The following is a 10,591-nucleotide window of genomic DNA, read 5'->3' as shown; positions in this document are numbered from 1 at the left end:
GAGCTGAAATCAAGAGTCAGATGCTTACCGAGCCACCCAGGCATCCCGTGAATGATGCTGAGGTAGGTGGAATGATGGTCAGCTGGGAGGAGGGAGGGAAAGCAGTGTGACTGCTTTAGGGTCTCCTGCGTTAGGGAGAGAGGTCAAGGCACCAAGAGGTTGGAGGAGTGGGCAAGGGCAAAGACAAACAGGGTTTTGCAGTTCACGTTCAGAATGTCCAGCTTTGTTTTAGGTAAGTTCCAAGTCATTGAAGGGTCTCAAGGTCAGGACCCAGATGACCAGAATGGAGTTTTGAGTCCCTAGTTGATGATGGAGGGTTTAAGACTCAGGAGAAAGCAGGGGACCCGTCAGGGATCTCTGCAGCGATGCAGGTAAGAAAGACTGGTAACTTGAACCGGGGACCAGGAGTTAGCTGAGGGTTAGAGAGAGACGTTCTGCTGCCGTGTCCTTCCCATCACCTTGGACTGTCAGGTGAGAGGTGATGGCACTAGGGATCATGAAAATGGAAGAGGGAAGTCTACATGCGGGAGACACTAGAAAAGTAAAATTGACAGAACGTGCTCAATAAGTACTTCTTGATTGATTGAGTAGAAATTAATGTCTGATGCCTTCTGTGGAGAAGAAAAAGCACACACGTTATGCACCTGTTTAAAAATTGTTCCTTTATGTTCCCTGAGGTCTTTTAATGTCATCAGATGTCACCTCTTCTGATTGTGTGCATGTAACACGACATGTAATTAATCCTGCAGGTAGCAGAACGTGTAATTCAGCATATATGCAGAGTGGCTGTGATTAAGCACACATTTATTGTGATGCACACGCTGGAGGATGCTTCCTGGTGTGTGTAATTATGCACGTGTCAGGTGACATGAAATCACAACTGATTCTGGGAGCAGGCTAAAGTCCCAACTCCTATCCTGACCTGTTAATTGGTATTAATCTACCTTTGTTAGAAAAACATCTTTGGTAATTGAACCTGCTCTATTCTAAGGCATGAGCTAAGGAAAGATCCATATAAAAACAAACAAACAAACAAACAACTCTGTTTTCTTCCAACATACAGTATATGCAATTGATGTGCATACATCTTCCAAAAGAGAATATCAGACAATTTCCAAGGATTGTCCTATGTCTAACAAAATGTTCTTGCAGGATCAACAGGATGAAGTAGGTCCCCTAATAGGCCCTCCTGCCAAAGAAGGCAGCCTGGCGTGGTGAAAGTATATATTCTGCAGTTCTCTAGAATGTTCAGGTGGATCTGAAGCTGCCCCGTCTGCCAATGGAGCCCACTTGTCCACCTGCAAGTAGTTTTTGAGGTCAGACTTACTGACCCACGTCACTATTCGTTGATGAGACAAACTACTTAAGCCTCATTTTTAACACTTGTAAAGAGAGCATAATAATAGTAACATTAGTAGTATCGTGCCCAAGGTTGTTTTCTGGATCAAATGGGGTTGCATCCAAAGGCTTTGTACAAAGGATGATTCAGTACTTGTTAACTATGTACACTTTACATATGTTCCCTTATTCAACCCTCACCATAATTCTATAACATAGATGCTATTATTACATGTTACAGATGAGGACACTGAGGTCTAGACAGGGTAATAGTGTCACAAGCTATTAAGAAATGGAGAAAGAGGGGCGCCTGGGTGGCTCAGTTGGTTAAGCGTCTGACTTTGGCTCAGGTCATGATCTCGCAGTTCGTGGGTTCGAGCCCCACGTCGGGCTCTGTGCTGACCGCTCAGAGCCTGGAGCCTGTTTCAGATTCTGTGTCTCCCTCTCTCTCTCTGCCCCTCCCCTGCTCACGCTCTGTCTCTTTGTGTCTCTCAAAAATAAATAAACATTTAAAAAGATTGAAAAAAAGAAATGGGGAAAGAGTTCAAATCCAGGTCTGTCTTACTCTAAAACCTATAAATGCCATATGGCATGCTTCCTCCTTTCGGTTGCAATAACACTTTGCCTATATATCCTTTGTAGCTGACTACATAGGACTTATTGGTGACAATATAACATAAAGGTGAACATTAGAAGCTTTGGAACCAAAGACACCTACATCAGAGCTCCAGTGAGTACTGCTGGTGCGAGCTTAGTAAGTTGCTTCCCCTCTCTGAGCTTGACTTTCTTCATTCGCAAAACAGGGATATTAATACCTTACTCATAATGTTACTGGGTTGATTAAATGTAAATTTGTCTATAACAATAACCACAGAATGTGGCCCATAGCGTGTCCTCAACAGGAGCCACCATTATAATTTTCTGCTTCCTCTTCTCTCCTCCTCCTCTCCCTTACCCTCCCCCTCCCTTCTTCTTCATCTCCTCCTCTACCTTCTTCTTCTTCTTCTTCTTCTTCTTCTTCTTCTTCTTCTTCATTGTGGTCCTTGGCATCTAACCTCTTTGTGTGGCACAAAACAGGATCTCAGTAAAAGTGTGTGTTCAGTTGAGTTGAACTAGTTTTTACTGAAACCATCAGATCGAGGTAGAGTTTTATAGTTGGGGTTCCTTGAACCATGGACTGGGATTCTGCATGAAATAAAAGTCTTGCTGCTGCATCACCCTGTCGGGCAGGAGATGTACAGAAAAGGAAAAGACCCAGCTTCACAAATGCCCGAGCCCTGACCTGCCTCCCTCATCCCAGCCTTGTGATTCCACTACAAAGCTGCCTGCATCACACAAACGCTGTCTGTCTCATGCACTCGGTTATCGTGTCAGAAGTGAGACACGCGGCATCGGAGTGACAGGGGGCTGTCACGAGGCTGAAATGTTTTCTGTCTGCTCAGGAGGAAGGTTTTGCTGGAAGAGGGGAGGGGAGGAACACTGGCATGTGATGGCGCTTGGCAGCTGATTTCATTTCTTTGTCAGAAATGATCTTTGCTCTTGTGCTAAGGAGGGAGGAGCTCAGACAGCAGGGGGAAGGGAAGGCAGCAGGGCGATCCCACCAGTCACTGCCCCCAGACTCGCCGAGACAGATGAGAACAGGAGCCAATGAGAAGCAGATTAGCTCCAGCCAAGATCCTCCTTGACCATTAACTCAGAAGATCATGACTCTCCTGGTGTTCCCTTGTGAGCTCTATACTTCTCAGTGACCCTGACAGCCTGCCCAGGAAGTTGACAAAGCAAGTTCTACCCCTCATTGTAGCAAACATCTACAATCTTCCTCTTTCCATTACTCATCGGCTACCATTTTATTCCAAGTCTACGTGTCTTCTGACCTGCTACTTAAAGTCTTAGTTTGATTTTTCTAGCAGTGACATTTGATGCTTGACATTGTCCGTCTTGGTGTGAACTTTATCTCACACCCAGCGCTCCCACGCTTTCCACTCTTAGGCATTTTAAGTCTGATATTAGAAGTAAGAGTGTCCAATACTTTAGCAAGAAGGGATAAAACAGACCCTTCAGAAAATGAAAAAAAAAAATGCAGCAAGTTTGAGGTCATGCCCCCTCTTCACTATGGATCCCTATTCTTCTGGATGAATTAGCAGGCAACCCTCCTTGTCCAAGAGCCTTTTTGAATGAGTGGACTCAAAGCCTGTTCTGCAGACCCTAGTGATGATGTAGGAAATATTTAAACTTCTTGCCATAAACCTTGCATGTGAGCGTCTCTTCTCAAAGATGCTCGGCATTTGGATAGAGATACATGGGCCCAGATGTTTAGGCATAAAGCTTGTACTTTGTTTTCTCATTTTCCATTTTCCTTGTGAACGGTTTCCTCCTCAAAGAATAACAGAGAAATTAGTGGTGAGACACCAAGTCCTTACCCCAAACACTGTAGACGCTAGCTAGTTTTAGAGCCCTAAGGACTCATTTGTCTGGTCCCTAATCAATTCAGACAGACACACATTACTTGTACATTTATCTAGAATTTATTTCATTTGATCTGCCATCTCAGTTAACTATGCATTGAGATCGCCATGTTATCAAAGGTAGAGATTTACATATACAATTTATGTGGATGCCAGGATTAAAAGAGATGACAATATTGAGAAAGTCCTTCCAAGAATGTCAGAAGAATGCCTTCAACAAATAGATGCTAATTTTCCACTAGGGGCTAGGAACTGCATTAGGCACCAGGAACGTGAAAAAAGGCCTAGCCCCTACTCCAGGAAGCCAATGACCAATGGCCAAAGAGTCAAGTAAACAGAATGATACACTGTAAGTATCATATTGGGTGCAAACACAGACAGGGCATTGAGGGAGGTGTTCTGGCTCCTGAGGGACAAGTGGAAGATAATCCAGGAGGCAGGAGGGCATCTCAGGGAGAAAGGGTAGCATGTGCAAAGGCAATGAGTTGAGATTGAACATGGCATGGGTAAGAGGAACTGTGTGGAGGTCAGTTTTGTTGGAGTGATGGCTAGAACAGAGTATAACTAAATGAGTGAAGGGTATATAAATAAGCCTGGTGGTGGGTGCAGTTTCCAGAATGAGACCACCAGAGCTCGAACCTTGGCTCTATTCCTTACTAGCTGGTGACCTTGTATGGTTTTCCTATCATATCCTAGCCTCAGTGTTCTCATTGGCACAATAAGGATCACAGTGGCTTCTAGCTCATAAGGCCGATGTAGGATTAAATTAACGATTGCACCTACCGTGGTTAAAACCCGGTCTGGCACAGAGTGAGTGCTGAACAAAATGGCGGCTAGACTCAACGGACAGAGAAGAGGGGCCAGTTAGAAGCTTTTCAAGAGATGAGGTTGGCAGAGCTCAGACCCCAAGGGCTTCGTTAGGTGTGCTAAGAAATAATGCTTGAACTCTGACCACAAGAAGCTTGTCTCCCAGAGGGAACAAACAATTATCACTGAGGGAGCTAAATACCGCGTTATGGAAAGAGAGCGGGTGGTGATGGGAAGCTGGGAGAAAGGTTCCTAACCCAGTCTGGGAGGACCGAGGAAGGCTTCTCAGGACAGATGAAATGGGGTGAAGTCCTGACCCAGCTGGGGTGTGAAGTGGGCGGGGGAGGGGGTAGATAAACAGTGATGGAAGGGAAGCAGTGCTCAAGCAGATGGGACAGAGAGAAGCTGTGTCCAGAAACAAATGCATGCTGTAGCCTAGAAGTTCTAAATCTACCTCTTACCATGCAGCCTCTGCCCTGAGCGATTTCCCACGCTTCCTCACCTAGCCCTCAGCACCTTGAAAGGGAGCTGCTGAAATCCCCCTTTTACAGAGAGGGCGCCCGTGAGGTCACGTGGTTTGCCCAAGATCATAAAGGCAAGTGGTGGGGTTGAGCTGTGAACCAACGTCCATCTGGCTCTCATGCCTGGATGCTTAACCACTAATTTCAGACATTTAAACTTCAGGTAAGATGCTTCCCTGAGATATTTTTTTCCCAGAAGACAAAGGAGTAAATGCTCCAGGAAAGAACCCAGGGGAGTCCATAAAACCAAATGTCCTTTGAAAGCCCAAGTCCAGTCAAGCAGGGCCAGAAGATGAAACCTTTCTTGGCGCACTTCACTGTGTGCATATAAATGTGTGCACACATGTGTGTATATGTGCACATGCGTTATTACCAAGGTGATGTTCCCTTTGCTATGGGTTGAGTTTATTTGATAAATATACATAGACTGGAGATACGTTGGTAGACAGACAAACAGACTTACACACATGGTGATGGGGGGGAGGGGGGGGCAAAGCCATCCCCACTGCCCTGGTGGTTGACTCCAATAAAACAGCTCTGTTGGAATAATGCAGTGCCTGAGAGATGGGGTGTAATATGGTTAAATGCTTTTACAGTTCCCCATTAAAGTAAGTGGATGGAAATTCATAAAATATTGATAGCATTTGAAATGTGTTCATCCACAGCTCTGCCCAGAATCTCAAGTGGTAGAGGGAGACTGGCCCAGGCAAAGACAGCCTGAACCCTAACCCAGCCACATAGCCCCCCGATAGCCAAGTGTCTGGGATGGTATCTGGTCAACAGAGACTCCTATGGGAGCATGGAGAGAAGGGAAGAGGGAGGGGTGGGGGAAGGGGTACGCACCTTTCCCAGTTCCTATGCCAGCAAAGAAAGGGTAGACAAAGAAAGTGTGCCCACCATGGCTCAAAAGACCTTATACGAATTTGTAAAGCCAGTTCGGCAAAATCAATACGTCTCCAACTAGACTATTTTTGGTAATGCTCCTTGCCCACTTCAACCATGTACTAAGAATAAGGGTTTGATCCCCCTTCCCCCCACCCTGGCTATAGCTGATTGTCCTAATAGTGACCTGGCCAAATGAGGTCAATCAGAATTTTTTTTTCCCCTAGAGGATCTTAAATGGTGCTTCAGGGAGCCAGTCCATCTCTGTTGACAAAGCTGAGATGCTTGGTTATAAACACTTCTGATTCTGCTTCTCGTGATGAAGACAAAGCCTTTCAAGAGGACAAAACCTGCACCAAGAGAAAGCAGAAACAAAGATGGAAACACCTTGTGATGTTCAGACCCTTGGTTTTGTCATCCCACGGGAGCCACTGAAACACTGCTTTAGTTGCAGATAGATAGATAGATTTTATCTGGTTTTGCCTAAACAAATTTGGCTTCTGGAAAATGTCACCTTCAAATCCATTTTGCTTTCTATCCTCCATGTATTCCATAATATGTGATTAATGATTATATATAATGTTTGTTGGTCATTTTCCTACATGCTGATGACTTCAAGATGTCATTTTATGCGTTTTCTCACTGAATCTTGACTGTAATCCTATGAAGTTACTAGTCTTGTCATTCCTGTTTTACAGATGAAAAAACTGAGACTCTCAGGGGGAGACACAGCTAACTTCACAAATTTATTAAATGGCGGATCCAGGACTCAAAGAAAGATGAGTCTGATGCCAAGACTGTGGTCTTAAGATTCTACTTCATCCCTAAAAAGCTCCTGAAAATCTAGACGGCCCCGTCCAAAGTGGCATCTCACTAGCATCTGGGCTCTTGCCCAGGCAATCCCTCCACATTCCATGGACACTCACTCCCAAGTATATGGGCGCTGTCTCTTATACTGTCCGCCCTCGGTTGAGCCCTCTCCAGGGCGGGAGCCTCGAAACGATCTCTCAGGTCAAAAAAAAAGTCTGTCCTTGACTTCGTAAGTGTCCTTTTCCATTCCTTTTGCCAAATGCTGCTTTGATCATGCTACTCCTTCACTAGAAAATCTTAAATGAAAACACATTTTATACCAGACCAAGGGCAAATTCCTTCCTAAGACATTCAATATTTCTCAGTCTGACCCCAGCCTCCCTCTCAAGACTAATCCCCAGCCAGTCTCCATGTTACTCCCGTATCTCTGTCTACACTGAAAGAAGTTCTAATTCCCAAAGGACAGCTTTCTTGCCAATCTTCCTGTTCTCTTCTCTTTCTCTGGCAGAGCTGAGCTTTTCACAGGAGCACGCAGTTTCTGAGGGGCAGATCTGGAGATGAAATCCAGGTATCCCTGTTTCTAACATCTACTCCCTATGATTTATTCACTTAGTATTCCTCCCCAAAATATTCACTGAAACTTTGAGCTGTTTGATTTCTAAAACTCTATATTTCTCTCTTTGGGGAAGAAGGCATTGAAGATCTTTGTTCACACACAGAACCTTGGAGGACAAATGTTATCATTTGTCATTTAACCTGTGAGGTCATTCTTCATCATATATTGGTATTTTTAAAGATTTTAAGATGATGGGACGCAGGATAATACACATATCTTAATATGTAGGAAAGAAATGCCTAGAGTCAGAAGAAATTTCTAGAAATACAGCCACTGAGTCCACCCTTTCTTCCAAGTTGCTGTTTCTTTCTTTTTTTTTTTTTTTAAAGACACTGAGCACGAATTCTGGACAACATTTGAACCATGGGCCTTTCTCATTCTTGGTGAGCACCTGCACCATTAGTTTCTCTCCCCTATCAACTAACTTTCCAATGTGGAGGCCCTCCTTGGATTGATGGCCATTAAAGGGAAGGAAATGTGCTGACATATAAGATCATGGGCAAGATATTTCCTGGGCATCTGTGGCCTCCTAGGGGTCAATGCAGAAATATTTCATTTTTGGAAGATTAAATTGGCTTTTACTAATGGACTGAATGACCGATGGATAGAGAGAGCCGAAACTAATGAAGGTAAGAGGGATTTCGATCAAAATCTTGGTAGATTCGTCGACTGGATTTAGCCCCGGATGGTGTGCTGGACCCGAGTGTCCCGCTGTTGACATCATAACCATAACAGCTGAGTCGGCCAGGACATGTTTGCGAATCTAGTGCAAATGTAATTAAGTCTTATTTCATCATCTGTTTGCTTGGAAGACTGTCATAAAGCTTTTTGAGGTTTCTGTTGAACTGTATCACTGTACAAATGTGATCGTGAATAGACCACCATCTCTCTGAGCCTCGGTTTCCTCGGTGGCAATGATAACACTTGTCCTGCTTACCGGCAAGGGTGTCCCTGCTTCCTGTACATTCTTCCAGGTCTTCTCCATGTGATCATCCTCTACTTTACCCTGCGTAACGTATCTAAGACATCACCTCCTTGGAAGAGTCGCCCCAGATTTCCTCATCCCCCCAGGCTAGAGTAGGCTCCCACTCAGGTGCCCCCATGGCTTGTCAGGTTTCCCTTTTCATAGAATTCCTAGAGCCTGGAACTGTGTGCGTAATTCCAAATTCCCTTCAGGACTGTAATGGCTGTGAAAGGAAGAAACACGTACATCTTGTCTCCTGCCTTGGCCAGTGCCTTTCTTGGTGTCTAATACCTGGCAAGTGACATGAATATGCTTTAAAAACTGACAAAAGAGGGGCCCCTGGGTGGTTCAGTTGGTTAAATGTCTCTTGATTTCAGATCTGGTCATGATCTCACAGTTGGTGAATTCGAGCCCTATGTTGGGCTCTGCGCTGACAGTGTGGAGCCTGCCTGGGATTCTCTCTCTCTCTCTCTCTCTCTCTCACCCACTTGCACGCGAGTGCTCTATCAAAATAAATAAACTTAAAAAAAAACTGATAAAAGGGAGTAAGTTTAACACTGATAAAAGTACAAAAATACAAACATAGGGGACCTTGATATTCCTCTGCAAACACACATTTAAATGTAATAAACGTTTTCAGTGAAAATTTTACGGTAAGAAAGATTATCTCTGAATCTTGACCAAAATAACAATGATAGAGGCGTCTGGGTGGCTCGGTGGGTTGAGCATCAGACTCTTGATTTTGGCTCAGGTCATGATCTCACAGTTCATGGGATGGAGCCCCACATCTACTTGAGATTATCTCTCTCCTTCTCTCTCTGCCTCTCTCTCTCTCTCTCTCTCTCTCTCTCTCTCAAAATAAACACATAAACTTTAATAATAATAATAATAATAAATAACCTCCGTCTAACTTTCAGGTCAAGCAGGTCTATTAAAACCAGAGATCTCGATGGTGGCATTTAGGGGTCCCTGTGATTTTAAGAGTGAAGGACCTTCTAAGGAGACTATACTTGGATATTCCTATGCAGCTGATTATAGTCAAGATACTCTGCACAGTGGAATAGGGGAGGTGACAGCACCATTTGTTTCTTCTTGACCCAGCATAGCTGGTTGGACGCTTGATTGAATGTCACTGGGGCTTCAAACCCTTTAGCCACCTGCCTTCCTCAGTATCAGCCAGAGAGATGAGTCCTAATCCAGATTCCACCAGCTGAATGGAAGTGTAATGAGATCTGGGAGCCTCAAACTATCCTCCCGGGCTCACCTTTCAAGGACATCCAGCCTGAGATCCCTAAGGTTTGATTTTTTTCTCCCACTGATCCCCAAGTAATGGCACTTACACTATTGACCACTGGCTATTTGTTTGTTTGTTTGTTTTGTGTATTGATTTTTATTGAGGTAAAATTCTCATACCATGCCATCGACCATTTTAAAGTGTGCAACACAGTGGTATTGAGAAAATTCACAGTGTTGTGTGAGAAGCAGCTCCCTGTAGTTTTAGAAAGTTTTCATTATCCCAGGGTGCTGGGTGGATGAGTCAGTTAAGTGTCTGACTTTGGCTCTCGCAGTTCACAAGTTCAAGCCCTACATCAGGCTCTGTGCTGACAGCTCAGAGCCTGGAGCCAGCTTCGAATTCTGTCTCCCTCTCTCTCTGCCCCTTCCCTGCTCACTCTCTGTCTCTCTCTGTCTCAAAAATAAATAAACGTTAAAGTTTTTTTTTTTTCATCATCCCACAAAAATACCCCATCACCCATTAAGTGATCATTCTTTCTTCTTTTGCCCATTACCTGCCAACATCTCAACTGCTTTCCGTCTTTGGATTTGCCCCATTATGGATGCATCATAACAAAGAAACCATGTAATAGGTGACCTTTTGTGTCTGGCTTCTTGTAGGCAATTTTTTCAAGACTCATCTACATTGTAACACATATCCGTGTTTTGTTCTTTTTTTATAGCTAAGTAATATTCCACCATATGGGTATACATTTTTTTTTTAATTTTTTAACCATTCACCTGTTGATGAGAATTTGAGTTGTTTCCAGCTTTGGGCTATTATGATAATGTTTCTATAAACATTCATTTACAAGGAAGTTTCTGTGTGGCATATATAGAATTGCTAGGTCATTTGGCAATTATGCATTTAACCTTTGGGGAAACTGCCGAACTGTTTTCTATAGCACATCCCTAT

The 10,591-nt window shown here is 44.0% G+C and overlaps 1 non-coding gene across 1 annotated transcript; it reads left to right on the top strand.

The window, feature by feature from the left end:
* The first annotated feature begins 1,646 nt into the window (after nucleotides 1–1,646).
* TRNAQ-UUG (transfer RNA glutamine (anticodon UUG)) lies at nucleotides 1,647–1,731 on the top strand. Its single transcript has one exon. It is a non-coding gene; the product is annotated as a tRNA-Gln (tRNA).
* The last annotated feature ends 8,860 nt before the right edge of the window (nucleotides 1,732–10,591 follow it).

The sequence above is a fragment of the Prionailurus viverrinus genome, chromosome D4, assembly GCF_022837055.1.
Source record: "Prionailurus viverrinus isolate Anna chromosome D4, UM_Priviv_1.0, whole genome shotgun sequence".
Classification (NCBI taxonomy): domain Eukaryota; kingdom Metazoa; phylum Chordata; class Mammalia; order Carnivora; family Felidae; genus Prionailurus; species Prionailurus viverrinus.
The sequence above is the reverse complement of the archived record's forward strand: the minus strand, read 5'-3'. Positions and strand labels throughout refer to the sequence as shown.